Genomic DNA, 26,166 nt, shown 5'->3' on the forward strand with positions numbered 1-26,166 from the left:
TTAAGTGTTAGGGTGAGGGTGAGGGTAAGTGTTAGGTTTAGGATTAGGGTTAGGGTTAGGGTTAGTCTCAGGGTGAGGGTGAGTGTGAGGGTTAGGGTGAGGTTTAGGGTTAGGGTTACTGTGACTGTTAGGTTTAGTGTGAGGATTAAGGTTAGGGTGAAGTTTAGGGTGAGGGTTAGAGTTAGGGTCAAGGTTAGGGTTAGTGTGAGGGTGAGGGTTAGGTTTAGGGTTAGGGTGAGAGTTAGGGTTAGGTTTAGGGTAGGGATTGGGGTGAGGGTTAAGGTTAGGATTAATGTTATCATTAGGGTTAGGGTGGGGGTGAAGGTGAGGGTGAGAGTTAAGTTTAGTGTGAGGGTGAGGGTGAGGATGAGGGTTAGGATTAGGGTTAGAGTTAGTTTTAGCCTGAAATTGTGTGTGAGGGTGAGGGTGAGGGTTAGGGTTAGGGTTCGGTTTCGGGTGTGTGTTAGTGTGAGGGTTAGGGTTAGGGTTAGGGTTAGGGTGAGGTAAGGGTTAGAGTGAGTTTTAGTTTGAGGCTTAGGGTTTCCATTAGGGTTAGGGTGAGGTTTAGGGTGAGGGTTAGGGTTAGTGTTACGGATAGGGTGAGGGTGAGGGTTAGGGGTAGGGTGAGGGTAAGGGTTAGGGTTAGGGTTAGGGTTAGGTTTAGGTTGAGGGTTAGGGTTACTGTTAGGATGAGGGTGAGGGTGAGTGTGAGTGTTAGGGTTAGTGTTAGGTTTAAGCTTAGGGTGAGGGTTAGGTTGAGGGCTAGGGTGAGATTCAGGGTTAGGATTCGGATTAGTGTTAGGGTGAAGGTGAGGGTGAGGGTTAGGATTTGTTTTAAGGTTAGCGTGAGGGCTAGGGTGAGGGTGAGAGTTAGGGTTAAGGTTAGGGTGAGAGTTAGGATGAGGGTGAGGTTTAGAGTTAGGGTTAGGGTGAGGGTTAGGGTGACAGTGAGGGTTAGGATGAGGGTGAGATTTAGGGTTAGGTTTATGTATAGCGCGAGGATTAGGGTGAGGGTTAGGGTTAAGGTGATGGTTAGGGTGAGGTTTAGGGTTAGGGTTACCGTGAGGGTTAAGGTTAGTGTGAGGTTTAGGGTTAGGGATAGTGTTAGGCTGAGGGTGAGGGTGAGGGTTAGTTTTAGGGTTAGGCTTAGGGTGAGGTTTGGGATTAGGGTTAGGGGGAGGGTTTGGTTGAGGGTGATGATTAGGGTGAGTGTGAGGTTTATGGTTAGGGTTAGAGTTAGGGTTATTGTTAGGGTTAGGGTTAGGGTTAGTTGGAGGGTGAGGGTGTGGCTTAGGGTTATTATTAGGGTTAGCGGTAGGGTTAGGCTGAGAGTGAGGGTGAGGGTGAGGGTGAGGTTTAGGTTTAGGGTTAGGATTAGGGTTAGTTGAGGGCTAGGGTTAGGGTTCGGCTGAGGGTGAGGGTGGGGGTTAGGGTTAGGGTTAGGGTTACAGTTAGGGTTAGGGTTAGGGTGATGTTTACAGTGAGGGTGAGGTTTAGGCTGAAGGTGGGATTTCGGTTTTGGGTGAGGTTGAGTGTTAGGTTGAGGGTGAGGGTTAGCATTAGGGTTAGGTTTAGGGTTAGGTTGAGGGCTAGGGTTAGGGTTAATATCAGGGTTCAGGTTAAGGTTAGGCTTAGGTTTAGGGTTAGGGTTAGGGTGAGGGTTAGGTTTAGGGTGATGTTTAGGGTGAGAATGAGTGTTAGGGTGAGTGTTCGGGTTTGGGTGAGAGTGAGAGTTAGGGTTAGGGTGAGGGTTAAGGTTAGGGTAAGTGTTAGTGTTAGGGTGAGGGTAAGGGTTAGTGTTAGCGTTAGGGTGAGGCTGAGCTTTAGGGTTAGGGTTAGGTTTAGGGATAGTGTGAGGGCTAGGGTGAGGGTCAGGGTTCCGTTTAAGTATAGGGTGAGGATTAGGATTACGGTTAGTGTAGGGTGATGGTTAGGATGACTGTTGTGGTTAGGGTTAGGGTGACGGTTAGGTTTATTGTGAGGATTATTGTTAGGGGTAGGGTTAGGTTAACGGTGAGGTATAGGGTTAGACTGAGGGTTAGGATGAGGGTGAGATTTCGGCTTAGCATTAGTGTTAGGGCTAGGGTTAGGCTGAGGGTTAGTGTTAGAATGAGGTTGAGGGTGAGGGTTATTTTTAGGGTTAGGATGAGGGTTAAGGTTAGAGTGAGGGTTAGGATTAGGGTAATGGTTAAGGTGAGGGTGAGAGTGAGGGTTAGCTTGAGGGTGAGGGTGAGGGTTAGTGTGAGGGTTAGGGTTAGGGTGAGGGTGAGGGTTAGGGTTAGGATTAGGGTTAGGGTTAGCTTTAGGCTGAGGGTGAGGGTGAGGGTGATGTTTAGGGTGAGGGTGAGTGTAAGGTTTAGAGAGAGGAATAGGGTGAGCGTGAGGTTTAGGGTTATGGTTGGGGTTATGGTGAGGATTAAGGTGAGGGTTAGGGTTAGGGTTAGGGTTAGGGTTAGAGTTTCGGTTAGGCTGAAGGTGAGTGTTAGGGTTAGTGTGAGGTTTAGGGTTAGTGTTAGGGTTATTGTTAGGGTTAGGGTGAAGGTTAGGGTTAGGATTAGTGTGAGGGTTAGGGTGAGGGTTAGGATTTGTGTGAGCGTTAAGGTTAGGGTAAGGGTGAGGAAAAATGTTAGGGTAAGGGTTATGGTGAGGGTGAGGGTGAGGGTTAGGTTTGGGATTAAGGTCAGGTTTAGCTTTAGGTTTAGGGTGAGGTTTAGGGTGAGGGTTAATGTTAGCATTAGGATTAGTGTGAGGGTTAGGGTTAGCGTGAGGGTGAGGCGTATGTTTAATGTGAGGGTTAGTGTTAGTGCTAGGGTTAGGATTAGGGTAAAGGTGAGGGATATGGTTAGGCTGAGGGTTAGGATGAGGGTTAGGGTTAGGGTTAGCATTAGGGTTATGGTTAGGTTTAGACTGAGGGTTAGGGTTAGGGTTAGTTTTTGGGTGAGGGTGAAGGTGAGGGTTAGGATTAGGGTTAGGATGAGGGTGAAGATTAGGATGAAGGTTAGGGTTAGGTTTAGTGTTTGGTTGAGGGTTAGGTTTAGGGTGAGGATTAGGGTGATGGTGAGGATTAGGTTGAGGGTGAGGGTTAGGGTCAGGTTTAGGGTTAGGTTGCGGGTAAGGGTTAAGGTTAGGGTTAGGGTGAGGTTTAGGGTTTAGGGTATGGTTAGGGTGAGGGCTAGTTTGAGGGTCAGAGTTAGGGTTAGGGATAGTGTGAGGTTTAGGTTTAGGGTTAGGGTTAAGGTTATGGTTAGGCTGAGGTGTAGCCTTAAGGTTAGGATGTGGGTTAAGTTTAGTGTGAGGGTTAGCGTTACTGTTAGGGTTAGGGTTAGGGTGCGGGTAAGGGTTAGGTTTCGTGTTCGGGTGAGAGTGAGGGTTAGGATTAGCATTAGGGTTAGGCTGAGGGTTAGGGTTAGGTTCTGTGTTAGGGTGAGTGTGAGTTTGAGGGTTTTGTTTAGGGTTAGGGTGATGTTTAGGGTTAGGGTGAGGGTTAGGGATAGGGTTGGGTTGAGAGTGAGGATGAGGGTGAAGGTGAGGGTTAGAGAAAGTTTTAGAGTTAGGGTGAGTTTGAGGGTGAGGGTGAGGGTTAGGGTTAGTATTAGGGTTAGGGTGAGGGCTAGGGTGAAGGTGAGGGTTAGGATTATGGATAGTTTTAGGGTGAGGGTTAGTGTTAGGGTTAGGGTGAGGGTTAATGTGAGGGGTAGGATTAGGGTTAGGGTGAGGTTTACATTTACGCTGAGGGTTAGGGTTATGGTTAAGGTTACGGTTATGGTGAGGGTTAGGGTGAGAGTGAGGGTTAGGGTTAATTTAAGTGGTAGGGTGAGGGTTAGAATTGGGGTTAGGGTTAAGGTTAGCTTGAGGGTGAGGTTTTGGTGTAGGGTGATGTTTAGGATGAGGGTGAGGGTTAGGGTGAGTCTTCATGTGAGGGTTCGGGATCTGGTTTGGGTGAGGTTTAGGGTTTTGGTGAGGGTTTGGGTTATTTTTAGCATTAGGGTGAAAGTTAGTGTTCGGGTTAGGGTTAGGGTGAAGGTTAGGGTGTGGTTTACAGTTAGGGGTAGGGTTAGTATGAGGATTAGGGTTAGGGTTAGGGTTAGAGTTAGTGTGAGGGTGAGGGTGAGGGTTAGGTTTAGGGTTAGGGTGAGGGTTCAGGTGAGCGTGATGTTTAGGGTAAGTGTTTGGGTTCCGCTGAGGGTTAAGGTTTGGGTGTGGGTGAGGCTTACTGTTATGGTGTTGGTTAGGGTGATGGTGAGGGTTAGAGTGAGGGTGAGGTTTAGGGTGATGGTTAAGGTGAGGGTTAGGTTTAGGGTTAGGGTTAGGATTAGGGTGAGAGTAAGGGTTAGTGTGATGGTTAGTGTGAGGGCAGGGTTTGGGTTAGCGTTAGCCTGAGGGTTAGGGTTAGGGTGAGGTTTAGAGTTAGCGTTAGGGTTAGAATGAGGGTTAGGGTGAGGGGTAGATTTAGAGTTAGGATGAGGGTTAGGGGTAATGTTAGGGTTAGGGTTAGGTTTAGGGTTTGGTTTAGGTTTAGGTTGAGGGTAAGTGATTGGTTGAGGGTTAGGGTGAGGGTGAGGTTTAGGGTTAGGGTTAGCATTAGGGTGAAAGTTAAGTTTAGGGTTAGGGTTAGGGTGAAGGTTAGGGGGAGGTTTAGGGTTAGGGTTAGGGTGAGCGTGATGTTTAGGGTGAAGGTAAGGGTTAGAGTGAGGGCTAGTGTTAGGGTGAGGGTGAGGGTAAGGGTTAGTTTTAGGGTGAGTTTTATGGTGAGGGTTAGGGTTGGTGTTCGGTTTAGGGTTAGGGTGAGGGTTAGGGTTAGGATTAGGTTTAGTGTGAGGGTTAAGGTTAGGGTAAGGGTTAGGGTGAGGGTGAGGGTTAGGGTTAGGGTGAGGTTTAGGATTAGTGTGAGGTTTAGGGTTAGGTTTAGGGTTAGGGTGATGATTAGGGTGAGGGTTAGGGTTAGGGTTAGGGTTAGGGTGAGGGTGAGGGTGAGGGTTTGGTTTAGGATTAGATTTAGGATTAGGATTAGGCTAATGGTGAGGTTGAGGGTGAGAGTTAGGTTTAGGGTGAGGGTTAGCTTTAGGGTTTGGGTTAGTGTTTGAGTGAGGGTGATGTTTACGGTGAGGGTGAGGGTAAGGGTGATGGTTAGGTTTAGGGTGGGGGTGTCGCTTAGGGTTAGGATGAGGGTTAGGGAGACAGTGAGGGTTAGGATGAGGGTGAGATTTAGGGTGAGGTTTAAGGTAATGGTTAGTTTTAGGGTTAGGGTTAGTGTGAGGGTTAGATTTAGTGTTAGGGTTCGGGTGATAGTAAGGGTTAGAGTGAGGGTTAGGGTGATGTTGAGGGTTAGGGTTAGGGTTAGGTTAGTGTGAGGGTTAGGCATAGGGCTAGGGTGAGGGTTAGGGTGAGGGTTAGTGTTATGGTGTGATTTAGGGTGACTGTGAGGGTTAGAGTTAGGGTTAGGTTTAGGGTTAGTGTGAGGGTTAGGGTTAGGGTTAGTGTGAGGGTTAGGGTTAGGGTGAGGTTGAGGGTTAGGGTCAGGGTGAGGCTGAAGGTGAGGGTGAGGGTGAGGGTTAGATTTAGGATTAGGGTAAGTGTTAGTGTTAGGGTTACGGTAAGGGTTAGGGTGAGCATGATGTTTAGGGTAAGGTTGAGGGCTCCGGTGAGGGTTAGGGTTTGGGTGTGGGTGAGGTTTAGTGTTATGATGAGGGTTAGGGTGAGGGTGAGGGTTAGGGTGATGGTTAAGGTGTGGGTTAAGGTTAGGGTTAGGGTTAGGGTGAGAGTAAGGGTTAGGGTGAGGGTTAGGTTGAGGGCCTGGTTTGGGTTAGCTTTAGCCTGAGGGTTAGGGTTAGGGTGAGGGTTAGTGTTAGGGTACAGGTTAGGGTGAGGGTGAGGGTTAGGGTTAGGTTTACAGTTAGGGTGAGTGTGAGGGTGAGGGCTAGATTTAGGGTTAAGTTGAGGGTTAGGTTAAGGTTAGGGTTAGAATGAATGTTATGGTGAGGTTTAGATTTAGAGTTAGGATGAGGGTTAGAGGTAATGTTAGGGTTAGGCATAGGTTTAGGGTTAGGTTTAGGTTTAGGTTGAGGGTAAGGGATTGGTTGAGAGTTAGGGTGAGGGTGACGTTTAGGGTTAGGGTGAGTGTGAGGTTATGGTGAGAGTTAAGGTTAGGGTTAGTGTGAGGGTTAGGGTGAGGTTTAGGGTTAGGGTTAGGTTGAGCGTGATGGTTAGGGTGAGGGTAATGTTTAGGGTGAGGTTTAGGGTGAGGGTGAGGGTTAGGGTTAGTTTTAGGGTGAGGGGTATGTTGAGGGTTAGGGTTAGTGTTAGGTTTAGGGTTAGGGTGAGGGTTAGAGTGAGGATTAGGTTTAGTGTGAGGGTTAAGGTTAGGGTGAGGTTTAGGGTGAGGGTGAGGGTTAGGGTTAGGGTTAGGGTGAGGTTTAGGATTAGTGTGAGGTTTAGTGTTAGGGTTAGGGTTAGTGTTAGGGTGATGGTGAGGGTGAGGGTTAGTGTTAGGGTTAGGGTTAGGGTGAGGGTGAGGGTGAGAGTTTGGTTTAGGATTAGGTTTAGGGTTAGGATTAGGCTTATGGTGAGGTTGAGGGTGAGAGTTAGGTTTAGGGTGAGGGTTAGCTTAAGGGTTTGGGTTAGTGTTTGAGTGAGGGAAATGTTTAGGGTGAGGGTGAGGGTACGGGTGAAGGTTAGGTTTAGGGTGGGGGTTTTGCGTAGTGTTAGGGTGAGGGTTAGGGAGACAGTGAGGGTTAGGGTGAGGGTGAGGTTGAGAGTGAGGTTTAAGGTAAGGGTTAGTTTTAGGGTTAGGGTTAGTGTGAGTGTTAGATTTAGTGTTAGGGTTAGGGTAAGATTAAGGGTTAGGGTGAGGGTTAGGTTGATGTTGAGGGTTAGGGTTAGGGTTAGGTTAGTGTGAGGGTTAGGGTTAGGGCTAGGGTGAGGGTTAGGGTGAGAGTTAGTGTTATGGTGAGATTTAGGGTGACTGTTAGGGTTAGGGTTAGGTTTAGGGTAAGGGTGAGGGTTAGGGTGAGGGTTAGGGTTAAGGTTAGTGTGAGGGTTAGCGTTAGGGTGAGGGTGAGGGTTAGGGTGATTGTGAGGGTGAGGTTGAGGTTGAGGGTGATGTTTAGATTTAGGATTAGGGTAAGTGTTAGCGTTAGGGTTAGGTTGAGGGTTAGGGTTACTGTGAGGGTTAGGGTGAGGGTTAGGTTTAGGATTAGGGTAAGTTTTAGGGTGAGGGTGAGGGTTAGGTTTAGTGTGAGTGTTAGTGTTAGTGTTAGGTTTAGGGTTAGGGTAACCATGAGATTAAGTTTAGGCTGAGGGTTAGGGTGAGGGTGAGGGTTAGGGTTAGCATTAGGGTTAGGTTTAGGGTTAGGCTGAGGGCTAGGCTTAGGGTTAGTGTTAGGGTGAGTGTGAGGGTGAGGTTTAGGTTTACTGTTAGGATGAGGTTTAGGGTTAGGGTGAGGGTTAGGGATAGGGTTAGGTTGAGGTTTAGCTTTAGCATGAGGGTTAGGGTGACGGTGAATATTAGGGTGAGGGTAAGGGTTAGAGGGAGATTTAGGGTTAGGGTGAGGGTAAGGATTAGGGTTAGGGTTAGGGTGAGTGTTAGGTTGAGGTTGAGGGTTAGATTTAGGGTTTGGGTGAGGGACAGTTTGAGGGTAATGGTTAGGGTTAGGGATAGTGTGAGGATTAGGGTTAGGGTTAGGGTGAGGGTTAGGCTGAGGTGTAGCGTTAGGGATAGGATGACGGTTAAGTTTAGCGTGGGGGTTAGTTTTAGTTTTAGGGTTAGGGTTAGGGTTAGGGTTAGGGTGAGGGTAAGTGAGAGGCTGAGGGTTAGGGTGAGAGTGAGGGTTAGTGTTATCATTAGGGTTAGGCTGAGGTTTAGGGTTAGGTTCAGTGTTAGGGTGAGTGTGAGGTTGAGGGTTTGGTTTATTTTTAGGTTGAGGGTGAGGGTTCGGGATAGGGTGAGGTTTAGGGTGAGGGTGAGGGTGAGGTTTGGTGTTAGGGTTAGGTTTATGGTAAGGGTTAGGCTCAGGGTGAGTGTGAGGGTGAGGTTTAGTGTGAGAGTTAAGGTTAGGGTAAGGGTAAGGGTTAGGGTGTGTATGAGGGTTAGGGTGAGGGTTAGGATGACGGTGAGGGTTATGGTGAGGGTGAGGGTTAGGGTTAGTATTAGGGATAGTGTGAGGGATAGGGTGAAGGTGAGGGTTAGGGCTAAGGTGAAAGTGAGGGTTAGGTTTAGGATTAGGTTTAAGGTTAGGGTGAGGGTGAGGGTTAGTGTGAGGGGTAGGGTTATGGTTAGGGTGAGGATTACATTTACTGTGAGGGTTAGGGTTAGGCTTAGGCTAGGGGTGAGGGTTAGGGTGATAGTGAGAGTTAGGGTTAGTAAAAGTGTTAGGGAGAGGGTTAGAGTTAGGGTTATGGTTAAGGTTAGGGTGAGGGTGAGGTTTAAGTTTAGGGTGATGTTTAGGTTGAGGGTTCGCATGAGGGTTCGGGTGAGGTTTAGGGTGAGTTTTGGGGTTAGGGTGAGGGTTAGGGTTAGGCATAGTGTTAGGGTGAGCGTTAGTGTTAGGCTTACTGTTTGAATGAGGTTGAGGGTTAGGATTAGGATTAGGTTTAGGCTTAGGGTTAGGGTGAGGGTTAGGGTTAGGGTGATGTTTAGCGTGAGGGTGAGCGTTAGGGTGAGTGTTCGGGTTTGGGTGAGGGTGAGGGTGAAAGTCAGAGTGAGGGTTAGGCTTAGGGTGAGGGTGAGGGTTAGGGTTAGTGTGATGGTTAGGGTGAGGTTTAAGGTTGGGTTTAGGATGAGGGTTCCATTTACGGTTAGGGGTAGCTTTAGGGTTAGGGTAAGGTTTAGGGTTTGGGTTAGGGTTAGGGAGAGGTTTAGGGTTGGGGTTATGTTAAGGGTTAGGTTTAGGGTGAGGGTGAGTGTTCGGGTTTGGTTGAGTGTGAGAGTGAGGGTGACAGTTAGGGTGAGGGTGAGGGTTAGGTTTAGGTTTACGGTTAGGGTTAGGGTGAGGTTTAATGTGAGGGTTAGTGTTAGGGTTAGTGTTAGGGTGAGGGTAAGAGTTAGGAGAGGCTTAGGTTGTGGGTGAGGTTTAGGGTTAGGGTGAGTGTAAGTGTTTGGGTGAGGGTTAGGGTAGGGTGAGGGTTAGGTTTAGCATTAAGGTTATGGTGAAGGTGAGAGTCATTGTTATGGTTAGGGTTAGGGTGAGGGCTAGGGTGAGGGTGAGGGTGAGAGTTGGGTTTAGGGTTATGGATAGGGTGAGGATTAGGGTTAGGGTTATTTTTAGGGTTAGCGTTTGGGTGAGGGTAAGTGTTACGGTTAGGGTTATGGTGAGGGTGAGTTTTAGGGTTTGGGTTAAGGTTATGGCTAGGGTGAGGGTCAGGGTTATGTTTAGGGATAGGGTGAGGATTAGGGTTAGGGTTAGGCTTAGGGTGAGGTTTAGGTTCAGGGGTAGGGGTAGGATTAGGCTGAGGTTTAGGTTTAGGGTGAGGATTAGGGTTAGGGTTAGGGTTACAGTGAGGGTAAGGTTAGGGTGAGGGTTTTGGTGAGGGTTACGGTTAGCCTTATGGTTAGGGTTAGGCTGAGGGTGAGGGTGAAAGTGAGGGTGAGGGTGGGGGTGAGGTTAAGGGTTAGGGAGAGGGTTAGGGTTAGGGTTAGGATGAGGGTTAGGGTTAGGATTAGGGTGAGGTTTAGGGTGAGGGTTAGGGTGAGGGTTAGGTTTAGTGTGAGGTTTAGGCTTAGGGTTAGGGTTAGGGTGAGGTTAAGGGTTAGGGTCAGTGAAAGGGTTTGTGTGAGGGTTAGTGTTAGGGTTAGGGATAGGGTGAGGAAAAGGGTTAGGGTGAGGGTTAGGGTGAGGGTGAGGGTTAGGATGAGGGTTAGGATTAGGGTTAGGGTGATGTTGAGGGTTAGGTTTAGGTTTAGCATTAGGGTTCGGGTCAGGGTGAGGGTTAGGTTTAGGGTTAGGATGAGGGTGTGGGTGAGTGTGAGGGTTAGGATTAGTGTTAGGTTGTAGGCTTAGGGTGAGGGTTATGGTCAGGGCTAGGGTGAGGGTGAGGGTTAGGTTTAGGTGTAGGGTGAGGATTAGGGTTAGGCTTAGGCTGAGTGTGAGGGTTAGGCTCAGGCGTAGGTTTACGCTTAGAGTGAACGTTAGGGTTAGGGTGAGGTTTAGGGTTAGGGTTAGTTTTACGGTGAGGGTAAGGGTTAGGGTGAGGGTTTGGGTGAGGGTGAGTGTTAGGGTTAGTATTAGGGTTAGGGTTAGGCTGGGGGTTAGGGTTAGGGTTAGTGTTAGTTTGAGGGTCAGGGTGAGGGTTAAGGTAAGTTTTAGGGTTAGAGTGAGGTTTAGGGTTAGGGTTAGTGTTTGGCATAGGGTGAGAGTAAGGGTTATGGTGAGGTCTAAGGTGATGGTGAAGGTTAGGGTTAAGGTTAGGGTTAGTGTGTGGGTTAGGGTTAGGGTTAGGTTGAGGGTTAGTTTCAGGGTTAGGGTTATGGTGAGGTTTAGGATGAGGGTGAAGATTAGGGTTAGGTTTAGGGTGAGGGTTAGATTTAGGTTTAGGGTTATGGTTAGGTTTAGGTTGAGTGTGAGGGATAGGTTTAGTGTGAGGGTTAGTGTTAGGTTTAGGGTAACGGTGAGGGTAGGTTTAGGCTGAGGGATAGGGTGAGGGTGAGGGTTATGGTTAGCATTAGGATTAGGGTTAGGGTTAGTCTGAGGGTTAGGTTTAGAGTTAGTGTTAGGGTGAGGGTGAGGGTTAGGTTTAGGGTTAGGATGAGGGATAGGGATAGGGTTAGGTTGAGGGTTAAGGTTAGGGTGAGGGTTAGGATGAAGGTGAGGATTAGGGTGAGAGTGAGGTTTAGAGTGAGGTTTAGCGTCAAGATGAGTGTAAGTATTAGGCTTAGTGTTAGGGTCAAGGTTAGGTTGTGTTTTATGATTAGGTTTAGGGTTAGGGTAAGTGCTAATTAGAGGTTCAGGATTAGGGTTAGGGGTAGTGTGAGCATTAGGTTTAGGGTTAGGGTTAGGTTGAGGGTTAGGCTGAGGTGTAGAGTTAGGGTTAGGGTCAGGGTTAGCTTTACTGTGAGGGTTAGTTTTAGGGTTAGGGTTAGGGTTAGTTTTAGGGTTAGGGTTAGGATTAGGGTTAGGGTAAGGATTAGGGTGAGTGTTAGGGTGAGAGTGAGGTTTATTGTTAGCATTAGGGATAGGCTGTGGGTTAGGATTAGTTTCAGTGTTAGGGTGAGTGTGATGTTGAAGGTTTGGTTTAGGGTTAGGGTGAGGGTTAGGGTTAGGGTGAGGGTGAGGATAAGGGTAAGGGTAAGTGTTAGGGTGAGAGTGAGGTTTAGTGTTAGCATTAGGGTTAGGCTGTGGGTTAGGGTTAGGTTCAGTGTTAGGGTGAGTGTGAGCTTGAAGGTTTGGTTTAGGGTTAGGGTGAGGGTTAGGGTTAGGGTGAGGGTGAGGGTATGGGCTATGGTGAGGGTTAGGGTGAGGCTGAGCCTGAGGGTTAGGGTTAGGATGAGGGTTAGGGTTAGGCTGAGGGTGAGTGTGAGGGTGAGGGTGAGGGTGAGAGATAGGGTTAATGTAAGGGTAAGTTTTATGGTGAGTGTGAGAGTTAGGGTGAGGGTTTGGATGAGGGTGAGGGTTAGGGTGATGGTGAGGGTGAGGGTTAGTACTAGGTTTAAGGTGAGAATTAGGGTGAAGGTGAGGGTTAGGGTTAGGGTTAGGTTGAGGTTTAGGGTTAGTGTGAGGGTGAGGATGAGGGTTAGGGTTAGGAATAATGTTATGGTGAGTTTTAGGGTTAGGATTAGGGTTAGGGCTAGGGTTAGGGTGAAGGTTAGGGTTAGGGTTAGGGTGAGTGTTAGCATGACGGGTATGGTTAGGGTTAGTGTGAGGGTTACATTTACTGTGAGTTTTAGGGTTAGGCTTTGGGTTAGGGTGAGAGTTAGCGTGAGAGTGAGGGTTAGGGTTAGTGTAAGTGTTAGGGTGAGGGCTAGGGTTAGGGTTAGGATTAAGGTTAGGGTGAGGGTGAGGGTTAGGTTTAGGGTGATATTTAGGCTGAGGGTTAGGGTTAGGGTGAGGGTGAGGGTTAGGGTGAGGATGCGGTTTAGGGTTAGGGTGAGTGTTAGGGTTAGGGTTAGGGTTAGAATAAGGGTTCGGGTTAGGATTAGGGTTCAGTTTGGGGTTAGGGTTAGGGTTAGGGTTAGCATTAGGGTGATGTTTCAGGTGAGGGTGAGGGTTAGGGTGAGTGTTCGGGTTCAGATGAGGGTGTGGGTGAAAGTGAGGGTGAGGTTTAGCGTTAGGGTGAGTGTTAGGGCTATGGTTAGGGTGAGGGTTAGGGTGAGGGTTAGGGTTGGGTTTAGGGTGAGGAATCGGGTTAGGGTTAGGGTGAGGTTTTGGGTTAGTGTGAGGATTAGTGTTAGGGTTAGGGTTAGGGTGAGTTTTAGAGTTAGGGTTATGGTTAGGCTGAGGGTGAGGGTGTGGTTGAGGTTGATGGTTAGGCTTAGGGTCTGGGTGAGGTTTGGGGTAAGTGTGTGGTTTAGGGTGAGTGTGAGGTTTTGGGTTATGGTTAGGGTTTGGGTGAGGGTGAGGGTGAGGGTATGTTTAGGACTAAGGTGAGCGTGAGGGTTAGGGTTAGGGTGAGGTTTAAGATTAAGGTGAGGGTTAGGATGAGGTTTAGTGTTAGTGTGAGTTTTAGGGTTAGAGTGAGGGTTAGGGTGAGGGTTAGGGTAGGGTTAGGGTGAGATTAAGGGTTAGTGTGAGGGTTAGAGTTAGGCTTAGTGTTAGGTTGAGTTGTAGGGTTAGTGTTAGGCTTAGGCTGAGGGTAAGGGTGTGGGTGAGGGTGATGGTTATGGTTAGTGTGAGAGTTAGGGTGAGAGTAAGGGTTAAGGTTAGGGTTAGGGTTAGGGTGAGGGTTAGGGTGAGGGTATGTTTGGGATTAATGTGAGGGTGAGGGTTAGGGTTAGGGTAAGGTTTAAGGTGAGGGTGAGTGTTAGGGTTACGATGAGGGTGATAGGTTGTGGGTGTGGGTTAGGGTTAAGTTGAGTGTTAGCGTGAAGGTGAGGGTTTGGATGTGTGTGAGGGTTATGGTTAGGTTTAGGGTGAGGGTTAGTGTTAGGTTTTGCGTTATGGTGAGGGTGAGGGTTAGGGTGAGGTTAGCGTTGGGGTTAGGGTGAGGGTGAGGGTTAGGGTTAGGGTGAGGGTTAGGTTTAGGGTGAGGTTTAGGGTGAGGATTAGTGTTAGTGTGAGGGTTAGTGTTTGGCTGAGGGTGAGGGTGTGGGTGAGGGTGAGGGTTAGTTTTAGGGTTAGGGTTAGGTTGAGGTTTATGGTGAGGGGTAGGGATAGGGTTAGGGTGATGGTTAGGGTTAGTGTGAGGGCTAGGGTTAGGGTTAGTGTAAGGATAAGGTTTAGGGTGAGGGTTAAGGTGATGGTGATTGTTAGGGTTAGCGTTAGGGTTAGGGTGAGGGTTAGGTTGAGGGTTAGGGTTAGGGTGTGGGTTCGGGTTAGGGTTAGGATGAGGGTTAGAGTTAAGGTGATGTTTTGGTTGAGGGTGTGGGTGACGGTGAGTGTGAGGGTGAGGGTGAGGTTTAGGGTAAAGATGAGGGTGAGGGTGAGAGCAAGGGTTAGGTTTAGCATTAGGGTAAGTGTGAGGGTGAGTGTGAGGGTTAGGGTTCCGAATAGGGATAGGGTTATGGTTAGGTTGAACATGAGGGTGAGTGTGAGGGTGAGGGTTAGTGTTAGTGTTAGGTTGAGGGTTAGGGTTAGTGTGAGGGTTAGGGTGATTTTGAGGGTGAAGGTTAGGGTTAGAATTAGGATTAGCGTTGGCATTAGGGTTAGGGTTATTGTTAAGGTTAGGGTTAGGGTTAGGGTGAGGGTGAGGGTGAGGGTTAGTGTTAGGGTTAGGGTTAGGGTTAGGTTGAGGTTTGGGGTGAGTTTTAGTGTTAGGGTTAAGGTTAGGGTTAAGTTTAGGCTGAGGGGGAGGGGCAGGATGAGGGGGAGTTTAAAGTTTAGCATTAGGGTTCGGGTGAGGGTGAGATTTAGGGTGAGTGTGAGGGTTAGGGTTAGCGTTAGGGTTAGGGTGAGGTTTAGGGTGAGGGATAGGGTTACGGTTATGATGAGGGTTAGGGTTAAGTTTTAGGGTTGGGGTTAGTGTGAGGGTTAGGTTGAGGTTTAGGGTTAGGTTTAGGGTTAGGGTGAAGATGAGGTTTAGGTTTAGGGATAGGGTGAGGTTTAGGGTTAGGGTGAGGGCTAGGGTGGGGGTGAGGGTAAGGGTTTCGGTTAGCTAAGGGTTAGGGTTAGGTTTAGGGTGAGGATTAGGGTGAGGGTGAGTGTTAGGTTGAGGGTTAGGGTTAGGGTGAGGGTTTGGGTTTGGGTTAGGGTTAGGGTTAGGATTAGGGTTAAGGTGAAAGTTAGGGTTAGGAATAGGGTTAGGGTTAGGGTTAGTTTTATTGTTAGGGTTAGGGTTAGGCTTAGGTTAAGGGTGAGGTTTAGGGTGAGGGTGAGCATGAGGGTTAGGGTGAGGGTATCTGTGACAGAGAGGGTTAGGGTTAGGATTAAGTTTAGGGTGAATTTTAGGGGTATGGTTAGGCATAGGATTTGTGTGAGTGTTAGGTTAGGATTAAGGTTATGTTTAGGTTTAGGGATAGGCTTAGGGTTAGGGTGAGGGTTAGGGTTAGTGTGAGGATTAGGGTTAGGGTTAAGGTTAGGGTGAGTTTTAGGGTTATGGTTAGGGTTAGGCTGAGTTTGAGGGTGTGAGTGAGGTTGATGGTTAGGCTTAGGGTTAGGGTGAGGGTTAGGGTTAGTGTGAGGGTTAGGGTGAGTGTGAGGGTTTGGGTTAGGGTGCGGGTTAGGGTGAGAATTAGTGTTAGTGTGAGGATTAGGGTTATGGTAAGTGTTAGGGTGAGGGTTAGGGTAGGGTTAGGGTGAGGTTTAGTGTTAGTGTGAAGATTAGAGTTAGGGTTAGGATTAGGGTGAGTTTTAGGGTTAGGGTTAGGGTTAGTCTGAGGGTGAGGGTGTTGGTGAGGGTGAGGGTTAGGCTTAGGTTTAGGGTGAGGTTTAGGGTTAGGCATAGGGTTATGGTGAGGGTGAGGGTTAGTGGGAAGGGTAAGGTTAGTGTTAGGGTGAGGGTTAAGGTCATTGTGAGGGTTAGGGTTAGGGTTAGGTTTAGTGTTAGTGTGAAGATAAGGGTTAGGGTGAGGGTTAGGTTGAGGGTGAGGGTTAGGGTTTGCGTTATGGTTAGGGTGAGGGTTAGGTTAAGGGATAGCTGTAGGTTTAGGTTTAGGGTGAGGGTTAGGGTTAGTGTTAGGGTTAGGGTTAGGGTAAGTTTTAGTGTTAGGGTGAGGGCTAGGGTTAAGGTTAGGGTTAGTATGAGGGTTAGGGTGATGGTTAGGTTTAGGATTATTGTTAGGTAGAGGGTTAGGGTGAGGGTGAGGTTTAGGTTTAGGATTAGGTTTAGGGTTAGGGTTAGTCTTAGGGTGAGGGTTACAGTGTTTGTGAGGGTTAGAGTTAGGGTGAGGGTGAGGGTCAGGTTTAGGATTAGGGTTAGGTTGAGTTTTAGGGTTAGGGTTAGGGTTAGGGATAGGGTGAGGTTTAGGGTGAGGGTTAGGGTTAGGATTAGGTTTAGGTTTAGGGTTAGGGTTAGGGTTAGGTTGAGGGTTACGTTTAGTTTGAGGGTTAGGGTTATGGTTAGTTTTAGGGTTAGGTTTAGGCTGAGGGTTAGGTTGAGGGTGAGGGTGAAGTTTAGGGTTAGGGTTAAGGTTAGGGTGAGGGTTAGGGTTAGGGGTAGGTTTAGGGTTAGTCTGAGGGTTAGGGTTAGTCTGAGGAATAGGGTTAGGTTTAGGATTAGTGTGAGATTAAGGGTTAGGGTGAGGTTAGTGTGAGTGTGGGGATTAGGGTTAGCGTTAGGGTTAGTGTGAGGGTTATGGTGAGGGTTAGGTGTAGGTTTAGGTTTAGGGTGAAGGGTAGGGGTTTGGTAAGTGTTAGAGTGAGGGTGAATATTAGCTTTAGGGTGAGGGTTAGGGTGACAGTTAGGTTTAGGGTGAGGGTGAGGGATACTTTTAGTGTGAGTATTAGGGTTAGGGTGAGGGTTAGGGTGAGGGATAGGTTTCGGGTTAGGGTTAGGGTTCGGGTTAGGGTGAGAGTTAGGGTTAGGGTTAGGGATAGGGTGAGGTTGAGGCTGAGGGTTAATGTTAAGTTTAGAGTTAGTGTTAGGGTTAGGCTGAGTGTGAGGTTGAGGATGAGGGTGAGGGTTAGGGTTAGTGTAAGTTTTAATGTGAGTTAGAGTTAGGGTAAGGATTATGGTGAGGTTAAGGTTTAGTGAGATGTTTAGGGTGAGGGAGAAGGTTATGGTGAGGGTGAGGGTTTAGTTTAGGTTTAGGTACAGGGTTAGGGTTAGAGTTAGGGTTAGGGTGAGGGCTAGGGTGAGGGGTAGGGTTAGGGTGATGATTAGGGTGAGGGTGAGGATTAGGGTGACGGTGAGGGTTAGGGTTAGGGTTAGGGTTAGGGTTAGGGTGAGTGTAAGTGTTAAGGTTAGGATTAGGTTTACGGTTAGGGTGAGGGTTAGGATTAGGGTTAGGGTGAGGGTTTGTGTTCGGGTGAGGGTTAGATTGAGGGTTAGGGTGTGGCTGAGGGTTAGGGTTAAGTATAGGGTGCGGGTTAGGTTTAGGTTTAGGGTTAGGGTTAAGGTATGGGGTAGGGTTAGGGTTAGGGTGAGGGTTAGGGTTAGGGATAGTGTGAGGATAAGGGTTAGGGTGAGGTTTAGGGTTAGTATGAGGGTTAGGGTTAGGGTGAGGTTAGGTTTAGGATTAGGGGTAGGGTTAGGGTTAGGCTGAGGGTGAGGGTGAGGGTGAGTGTGAGGGTTTGGGTTAGGGTTAGGGTGAGTTTAAGGGTTTGGGTTAGGGTTAGGGTTAGGTTTTGGGTTCGGATTGGTATTACGGTTAGGGTTAGGGTTAGATTTATTGTTACCGTTAAATTGAGGGTTAGTGTGAGTGTGAGTGTGAGTGTTAGCGTTAGGGTTAGGGTTATGGTTAGGTTGAGGTTGGGGGTGAGGGTTAGTTTTAGGATTGCGTTAGGGTTAAGGTTACGCTGAGGGGGAGGGGGAGGGTTAGGGTTAGTGTGAGAGTCAGGGTTAGGGTTAGGGTTTTTGTGAGGGAAGGGTTAGGGTGATGGTTAGGGTGTGTGTGAGGGTTGGGGTTATCATTAGTGTTAGGGTGAGGGTTAGGGTGAGGGTTAGTGTTAGGGTTAGGCTTTGGCTCAGGGTGAGGGTGAGGGTTAGCGTTAGAGTTAAGGTTAGGGTGAGGGTGAGGGTTAGGGTTTGAGTTACGGTGAGTTTTAGGGCTAGGGTTAGGGCTAGCGGCAGGGTGAGGGTAAGGGTGAGGGTGAGGGTGAGGGGTTCGGTTAGGTAAGGGTTAAGGTTAGGATGAGGGTTCGGGTTCATGTTCGGTTTCGGGTTCGGGTGAGGTTGTGGGTGAGGATTATGTTTAGGGTGATGGTTAGCGTGATGGTGAGTGTTACAGTGTGGATGATGGTTAGATTTAGGTTTAGGGTGAGTTTTAGTGTTAGGGTGAGGGTGAGGGTGAGGGTGAGGGGGAGGGGGAGGGTTAGGGTTAGGGTGAGGGTTAGGGTCAGGGTGAGGTTTAGGGTCAGGGTTATGGTTAGGGTAAGGGTTAGGGTTAGGTTGACGGTTAGGGTGAGGGTTAGGTTCATGGTGAGGGTGAGGTTTAGGGTTAGTTTTAGGTTGAGGATTAGGGTGAGGGTGAGGGTTATGTTTAGGATTAGGGTTAGGGTTAGGGTTAGGCTTAGGGTGAGGGTTAGGGTATGGGAGATGGTTAGACTTAGGGTGAGGGTTACGGTGTGGGTTAGTGTTAGGATTAGGGTTAGGGTGAGTTTTAGGGTTAGCGTTTGGGTTAGGGTTTTGGTGAGGCTTAGGGTTAGGATTAGGTTTAGGGTTAGCGTTAGGGTGAGGGTTAGGGTTAGGTTTATGTTTAGGCTAAGGATTAGGCTGTGGGTGAAGGTGGTGGTTAGGCGTAGGGTTAGGGTGAGGGTTTAGGTTAGAATGAGGGTTATGGTGAGGGTGAGGGTGACGGTTAGGTTTAGTGTTAAGGTTATGGTTAGGGTTAGGTTTAGGATTAGTGTAAGGATAAGGGTTAGGGTGAGGGTTAGGTTGAGTGTGGGGGTTAGGGTTAGCTTTAGGGTTAGGGTGAGGTTTAGGGTGACGTTAGGTGTAGGGTTAGGTTTAGGGTGAAGGTTAGGGTTAGGGTTAGGATTAGTGTGAAGTTTAGAGTTAGGGTTAGGCTTAGAGAGAGGGTTAGGGTCTGGGTGAGGATTAGGCTTAGGGTGAACAATAGGGTGACATTGCAGGTTAGGGTGAGAGTGAGGGTTAAGTTTAGGGTTAGGGTTAGGTTTATGTTTAGGGTTAGGCTTAGGGTGAGGGTTAGGGTGTGGGTGAGTTTTAGGCTTAAGGTGAGGGTTAGGGTGACAGTGAGGTTTAAGTAGGAAGGTAATGTTTAGCGTTAGGGTTAGCGTTAGTGTGATCTTAAGGCTTAGGTTGAGGGTTAGGCAAGAGTGAGGGTTAAGTTTCGGTTCAGGGTAGAGTTAGGGTGAGGGTGAGTGTGAGGTTTAGGGTTAGGATGAGGGTTAGGTTTACGGTTAGACTGAGGGTGATGGTGATTGTGAGGGTGAGGGTTAGTTTTAGGGTTAGGGTGAGGGCTAGGGTGAGGTTGAGGGTGAGGGTTTCGGTTAGGCAAGTTTTAGGGTTAGGGTGAGTATTAGGGTGAGGTTGATGTTTAGGGTTAGGCTTAGGGTGAGTTTTAGGGTTAGGGTTAGGGTTACACTGAGAGTGAGGGTGTGGGTGAGGGTGATGGTTAGGCTTAGGGTTAGGATGAGGTTTAGGGTTAGTGTGAGGGTTAGGGTGAGAGTGAGGGTTATGGTTAGGATTTGGGTGAGGGTGAGGGTGAGGGTACGTTTAGGATTAAGTTGAGGGTGAGGGTTAGGGTTAGGGTGAGGTTTAGAGTGAGGATTAGTGTTAGTGTGAGGGTTAGGGTTATGGTGAGGGTTAGGGTGATGGTTAGGGTAGGGTAAGGGTGAGGTTTAGGGTTAGTGTGAGGATTAGGGTTAGTGTTAGGGTGAGTTTTAGGGTTATGAGTAGGGTTAGGCTAGGGTGAGGGTGTGGGTGAGGGGGATGGTTACGCTTAGGGTTAGGGTGAGGTTTAGGGTGAGGGTTAGGGTGAGGGTGAGGGTTAGGGTGAGGGGTAGAGTTACGGTTATGGTGAGGGTTAAGGTTAGTGTGAGGGTTAGGGTTAGGTTTAGGTTAGGGTTAGTGTGAAGATAAGGGTTAGGGTGATGTTTAGGGTGAGGGTGAGCGTTAGGGTTAGCGTTAGGATTAGGGTGAGTGTTAGGTTGAGAGTTAGGTATAGGTTTAGGGTTAGGGTGAGGGTTGGGGTTAGGGTTAGGGTAAGGGTGAGGCTGAAGGTGAGGGTATTTTTAGGATTAAGGTGAGGGTGAGGGTGAGGTTGAGGGTTAGGCTGAGGGTGAGGGTTAGGGTTAGGGTTAGGATGAGTGTAAGCATTAAGGTTAGGATTAGGGTTAGGGTTAGGGTGAGGGTTAGGGTTACGGTTAGGGTGAGGGTTAGGTTTAGGGTGAGGGTTCGGGTGAGTGTTAGCGTGAGGGATAGGTTTTTGCTTAGGGTTAGGGTTAAGGATAGGGTGTGGATTAGGGTTAGGTTTAGGGTTAGGATTAGGGTTAGGGTGAGGGTTAGGGTTAGGGTTAGTTTGAGGGTTAGGGTTAGTGTGAGGGTTAGGGTTAGGGATAGTGTGAGGATAAGGGTTAGGGTGAGGCTTAGGGTTAGTATGATGGTTAGGTTTAGCATTAGGGTGAGGGTGAAGGTGAGTTTGAGGTTTAGGCTTAGGGTTAGGGTGAGTTTAAGGATTTGGATTAGGGTTAGGTTTAGGGTTAGGGTTCGGGTTCGGATTTGTATTAGGGTTAGTGTTAGTGTTAGATTTATTGTTAGGGTTAGGGTGAGGGTGAGTGTGAGTGTGAGCATTCAGGTTAGGGTTATGGTTAGGGTGAGGGTGGGGGTGAGGTTTAGGTTTAGGAATAGGGTTAGGGTTAAGGTTAGGCTGAGGGGGAGGGGGAGGGTTAGGGTTAGTGTGAGTGTTAGGGTTAGGGTTTGGGTGAGGGAAGGGTTAGGGTGATGGTTAGGGTGTGGGTGATGGTTGGGGTTAGCATTAGTGTTAGGGTGATGGTTAGGGTTCGGGTTAGGGTTCGGGTTAGGCTTTGGCTAAGGGTGAGGGTGAGGGTTAGGGTTAGTGTTAAGGTTAGGGTGAGGGTGAGAGTGAGGGTTAGCGTTCGGTTTAGGGTGAAGTTTAGGGTTAGGGTTAGGGCTAGGGTGAGGGTTAGGGTAAAGCTGAGGTTGAGAGTGAGGGCTTGGGTTGGGTAAGGCTTAGTGTTAGGATTCGGATGAGCGAGAGGGTTCAGGTTCGGGTGAAGGTGAGGGTTAGGTTGTGGGTGAGGGTTAGGTTTAGGGTGAGAGTTAGTGTGATGTTGAGTGTTACAGTGTGGGTGATGGTTAGATTTCGGTTTTGGGTGAGGGTTAGTGTTAGGGTGAGTGTGAGGGTTAGGGTAAAGGGTATGGTTAGGGTTAGGGTTAGGGTGATTTTTATGATTAGGGTTAGGTTTAGGCTGAGGGTGAGTGTGTGGTTGAGGGTGATGGTTAGGCTTAAGGTTAGGGTGAGGGTTAGGGTTAGTGTGAGCATTAGGGTGAGGGTGAGGGTTTGGGTTATGGTTAGGGTTTGGGTGAGGGTGAGGGTCAGTGTATGTTTAGGATTAAGGTGAGGGTGAGGGTTAGGGTTAGGGTGAGTTTTAGGGTTAAGGTTAGGGTTAGGCTGAGGGTGAGGGTGAGGGTGTGGGTGAGTGTGATGGTTAGGCTTAGGGTTAGGGTGAGGGTTACAGTTAGTGTGAGGGTTAGGGTGAGAGTGAGGGTTAGGGTTAGGTTTAGGGTTAGGGTGAGGGTGAGTGTGAGGGTGAGGGTATGTTTAGGATTAAGGTGAGGGTGAGAGTTAAAGTTAGGGTTAGGGTTAGGCTGAGAGTGAGGGTGTGGGTGAGGGTGATTGTTTGTCTTAGGGTTAGATTGAGGGTTAGGGTTACCGTGAGGGTTAGGGTGAGAGTGAGGGTTAGGGTTAGGGTTAGGGTTAGGCTGAGGCTGAGGGTGAGGGTATGTTTAGGATTAAGGCGAGGGTGAGGGATAGGGTGAGGGTGAGGTTTAGGTTTAAGTTTAGGGTGAGGGTTAGTTTGTGGGTGAGGGTTAGGGTTAGGGTGAGGGTTAGTGTTAGGGTTAGTTTGAGGATAAGGGTTCGGGTGAGGGTTAATGTGTGGGTGAGGGTTAGGGTTAGGTTTAGGGTGAGCGTTAGAGTTAGGGTTAGGGTTCGGGTGAGGGGTAGGGTGAGGGGTAGGGTTAGGATTAGGGTGAGGGTTATGTTTAGTGTGAGGGTTAGAGTTAGGGTTAGGGTTACTGTGAGGATAAGGGTTAGGGTGAGGGTTATTTTGAGGGTTAGCATTAGGGTTGGGGTGAGGGTTAGGTTTAGGGTTAGTGTGAGGGTTAGGGTTAGGGTGAGGATTAGGCTTAGGGTGAGGGTTAGGGTGACAGTGAGGTTTAGGGTGAGCGTGAGGGTTAGTGTTAGTGTGAGTATTAGGGTGAGGGTGAGGGTTAGGGTGAAGGATAGGTTCGGGTTAGGGTTAGGGTTCGGGTTCGGGTGAGAGTTAGGGTGAGGGTGCGGATGAGGCAGAGGGTTAGTGTTAGGATTAGGGTTAGGGTTAGGGTTAGACTGAGGGTGAGGGTGAGGGTTAGTGTTAGTGTTAGTTTTAATGTGAGTTAGAGTTAGGGTAAAGACTATGGTGAGGGTAAGGATTTGGGTGATGGTTAGGTTGAGGGTGAGGGTTAGGTTTAGGTTTAGGTTCAGGGTTAGGGTTAGTATTAGGGGTAGGGTGAGGGCTAGGGTGAGGGGTAGGCTTTGGGTGATGACTGGGTGAGGGTGAGGGTTAGGCTGAGGGTGAGGTTTAGGGTTAGGTTTAGGGTTAGGGTGAGTGTAAGCTTCAAGGTTATGATTTGGGTTAGGGTTAGGGTGAGGGTTAGGATTAAGGATAGGGTGAGGGTTAGGGTTAGGGTGAAGGTGAGAGTGAGGCTTCGGTGAGGGTGAGGTTTGGGGTGAGGGTTAGAGTGAGGATTAGGGTGTGGCTGAGGGTTAAGTTTAAGTATAAGGTGTGGGTTAGGATTAGGTTTAGGGTTAGGGTTAATGGTTAGTGTGAGGGGTAGGGTTTGGGTTAGGGTGAGGGTTACGGTTAGTTTGAGGTTTAGGGGTAGGGATAGTGTGAGGATAAGGGTTAGGTTGAGGGTTAGGGTTAGTATGAGGGTTAGGGTTAGCGTTAGGGTTAGAGTTAGGGTTCAGTTTAAGATTAGGTTTAGGGTTAGTTTTAGGCTGAGGGTGAGGTTGAGGGTGGGTTTGAGGGTTAGGGTTAGGGTGAGGGTGAATTTAAGGGTTTGGGTTAGGGTTAGGTTTAGTGTTCGGGATTGGGTTTGTATTAGGTTTAGGGTTAGGGTTAGATTTATTGTTAGGGGTAGGGTGAGGGTGAGTGTGAGTGTTAGCGTTAGCGTTAGGGTTATGGTGAGGGTGAGGGTGGGGGTGAGGGTTAGGTTTAGGATTAGGGTTAGGGTTAAGTTTAGGCTGAGGGGGACGGTGAGGGTTAGGGTTAGTGTGAGGTTTAGGGTTAGGGTTAGGGTTTGGGTGAGGGAAGGGTTAGGGTGATGGTTAGGGTGTGGGTGAGGGTTGGGGTTAGCATTAGTGTTACAGTGAGGGTTAGGGTGAGGTTTAGGTTTCGGGTTAGGGTTCAGGTTAGTCTTTGGCTAAGGGTGAGTGTGAGGGTTAGTGTTAGAGGTAAGGTTAGGGTGAGGGTGAGGGAGAGGGTTTGCGTTCGGGTTAGGGTGAGGTTTAGGGTTAGGGTTAGGGCTAGGGTGAGGGTGAGATTAAGGGTGAGGGTGAGGGTGAGTGCTTCGGTTAGGTAGGGGTTAGGGTTAGGTTTAGAATGAGGCTGAGGTTTCGGGTTCGGTTTCGGTTCGGGTTAGGTTATGGGTGAGGGTTAGGTTTAGGGTAAGCTTTAGGGTTAGGGTGAGGGTGAGGGTTAGGATGAGGGGTAGGGTTAGGTTTAGGGTGAGGGTTAGGGTTAGTGTGAGGGTTAGGGTTAGGGTAAGTGTTAGTGTGAGGCTAAGTGTTAGGGTAAGGGTTAGGCTGAGGGTGAAGTTTAGGGTAAGCGATAGGGTTAGTGTGATGGTTAGGGTGAGGGTTAGGTGTAGAATTAGGGTTAGGTTGAGGTTTAGGGTGAGGGTGAGGGTGAGGGGGAGTGTTAGGGTGAGGGGTAGGGTTAGGGTTAGGTTGAGCGTTAGGGTTAGTGTGAGGGTTAGGGTTAGGGTTAGGGTTAGTGTGAGGAGAAGTGTTAGGGTGAGGGTTAGGGTGAGGGTGAGGTTTTGGGTTAGCGTTAGGGTTACTGTGAGGGTTAGGGTGAGGTTTAGGTGTAGGATTAGGGTGAGGATGAGGGTTAGGGTGAGGTTTATGATGAGGTTTAGGGTGAGGGTGAGGGTTAGGGTTAGGTTGAGGGTTAAGATGAGCGTGAGGGTTAGGTTTAGGATTAGGGTTAGGGTTAGGGTTAGCCTTAGGGTGAGTGTTAGGGTGTAGGTGAGGGTTAGATTTAGGTTGAGGGTTACTGTGAAGGTAAGGGTTAGGATTAGGGTTAGGATGAGTTTTACGTTTAGGTTTAGGGTTAGGGTTTTGGTGAGGGTTAGGGTTAGGATTAGGCTTAGGGTAAGGGTTAGCGTGATGGTGATGGTGAGGGTTAGGTTTAGGATAAGTTTTAGTGTTATGGTTAGGATTTGGGTTTTGGTGAGGGTTAGGGTTAGGATTAGGTTTAGGGTTAGGGTTAGGGTGAGGGTTAGGGTGAGGGTTAGGGTGAGGGTTAGGGTTAAATTTAGGTTTAGGCTGAGGTTTAGGGTATGGGTGAGGGTAATGGTTAGTCGTAGAATTAGGGTGAAGGTTCAGGTTAGTGTAAGGGTTAGGGTGAGGGTGAGGGTGAGGGTTAGGGTTAGTGTTAAGTTTAGGGTTAGGGTTAGGGTTAAGATTAGTGTGAGGATAAGTGTTAGGATGAGGGTTAGGGTGAGTGTGGGGGTAAGGGTTAGTGTTAGGGTTAGGGTGAGTATTAGGCTGATGGTTAGGTGTAGGGTTAGGTTTAGGGTGAACGTTAGGGTTAGGGTTAGTTTTAGTGTGAGGGTTAGGGTTAGGGTTAGGCTTGGGAGCGTTTTAGGGTGTGAGGGAGGGTTAGGCTTAAGGTGAACTTTAGGGTGACAGTGAAGGTTAGGGTGAGGGTGAGGGTTAAGTTTAGGGTTGGGGTTAGGATTATGTTTAAGGTTAGGCTTAGAGTGAGGCTTAGGGTGTCTGTGAGGTTTAGGCTTAGGGTGAGGGTTAGGGTGACAGTGAGGGTTAAGTGTGAGTGTAATGGTTAGGATTAGTGTTAGCGTTAGTGTGAGGTTAAGGGTTAGGTTGAGGGTTAGGCGAGGGTGAGTGTTAAGGTTAGGGTTAGGGTACGGTTAGGGTGAGAGTGGTGTGAGGTTTAGGGTTAGGATTACGGTTAGGTTCAGGGTTAGACTGAGGGTGAGGGTGATTTTGAGGGTGAGGGTTAGGGTTAGGGTTAGGGTGAGTGCGAGGGTGAGGTTGAGGGTGAGGGTTTCGGTTAGGCAAGTTTTAATGTTAGGGTGAGGATTAGGGTGAGGTTGAGGGTTTGGTTAGGGTTACGGTTAGGGTGAGTGTTAGGGTTAGGGTGAGTTTTAGGGTTAGGGTGATATTTAGGGTGTGGGTGAGTGTTAGGGTGAGGTTGAGGTTTCCTGTGAGGGTGAGGGTTACATTATGAGTGAGGGTTATGTTTAAGGTGAGTTTTAGGGTGATGGTTAGTGTTAGTGTGAGATTTAGCGTTAGGGTTAGGTTTAGGGTGAAGGTTAGGGGTTAGGGTTAGGGATAGGTTGAGGCGTATGGTGAGGGACAGGGTTAGGTTTAGCTTGAGGTTTAGGGTTAGTATGAGAGTTAGGGTTAGGGTTAGTGTGAGGATAAGTTTTAGGGTTAGGGTTAGGTTTAGGTTGAGGGTTAGGTTCAGGGTTAGGGTTAGGGTGAGTGTTAGGGTTAGGATTAGAGTGAGGATTAGGTTTAAGGTGATGGTGTGTGTGAGGGTGAAGGTTAGGGTGAGGGTGAGGGTTAGTGTGCGGGTGAGTGTGAGGGTGAGGGTTGGGTTTAGCGTTAGGGTTAGGGTGAGTGTGAGGGTGAGGGTTTGTGTAAGGATTAGGGTTTGGGTTAGGCTGAGGGTGAGGGTGAGGGTTAGGGTGAGTGTGGGTGTTAGGGTTAGCCTTAGGTTTAGGGTGAGGGTTAGGTGTAGGGTTAGGGTTAGGGTGAAGTTTAGGTTTAGGGTTAGTGTTAGGGTAAGTTTTAGGGTGAGGGTGAAGGTTAGGTTTACGATTAAGATTAGGGTTATGGTGACGGTTAGGGTTAGGGTTAGGGTTAGTGTGAGGGTTAGGGATAGGGTTAGGCTTAGGGTGAGGGTTAGGGTGTGGGTGAGGGTTAGGCTTAGGGTGAGGGTTAGGGTAACAGTGAAAGTTAGGGTGAGGGTGAAGGTTAGGGTTAGTGTTAGGGTTAGGTTTAGGGTTAGGCTTAGCGTGAGGGCTAGGGTGTGGTTGAGCTTTAGGCTTAGGGTGAGGATTAGGGTGACAGTGAGGTTTAGGGTGAGGGATAGGGTTAGGGTTAGTATGAGGATTAGGGTTAGGGTGAGGGTTAAGGTGAGGGTTAGGGTGAGGGTTAGGTTTAGGGTGAGGGTGTGGTTTATGGTTAGGGATACGGTGAGGTTTACGGTTAGGGTGAGGGCTAGTGTGAGGGTGAGTTCGGGTGATGTTTAGGTTGAGGGTGAGGCTTAGGGTGAGGGTGAGGGTTAGGGTTAGGATTAGGGTTAGGGTTAGGTTTAGGGTTAAGGTGAAGGTTAGGGTTAGGAATAGGGTTAGTGTTAATGTTAGGGATATTGTTAGGCTTAGGGTGAGTGTGAGGGTGAGGGTGAGGATGAGGGTTAGGGTGAGGGTATTGGTGACACTGAGGGTTAGTGTTAGGATTAAGGTTAGGGTGAGTTTTAAGGT

Source organism: Dipodomys merriami, unplaced genomic scaffold (assembly GCF_024711535.1).
Source record: "Dipodomys merriami isolate MVZ:Mamm:240054 unplaced genomic scaffold, mDipMer1.0.p SCAF_197, whole genome shotgun sequence".
NCBI lineage: Eukaryota > Metazoa > Chordata > Mammalia > Rodentia > Heteromyidae > Dipodomys > Dipodomys merriami.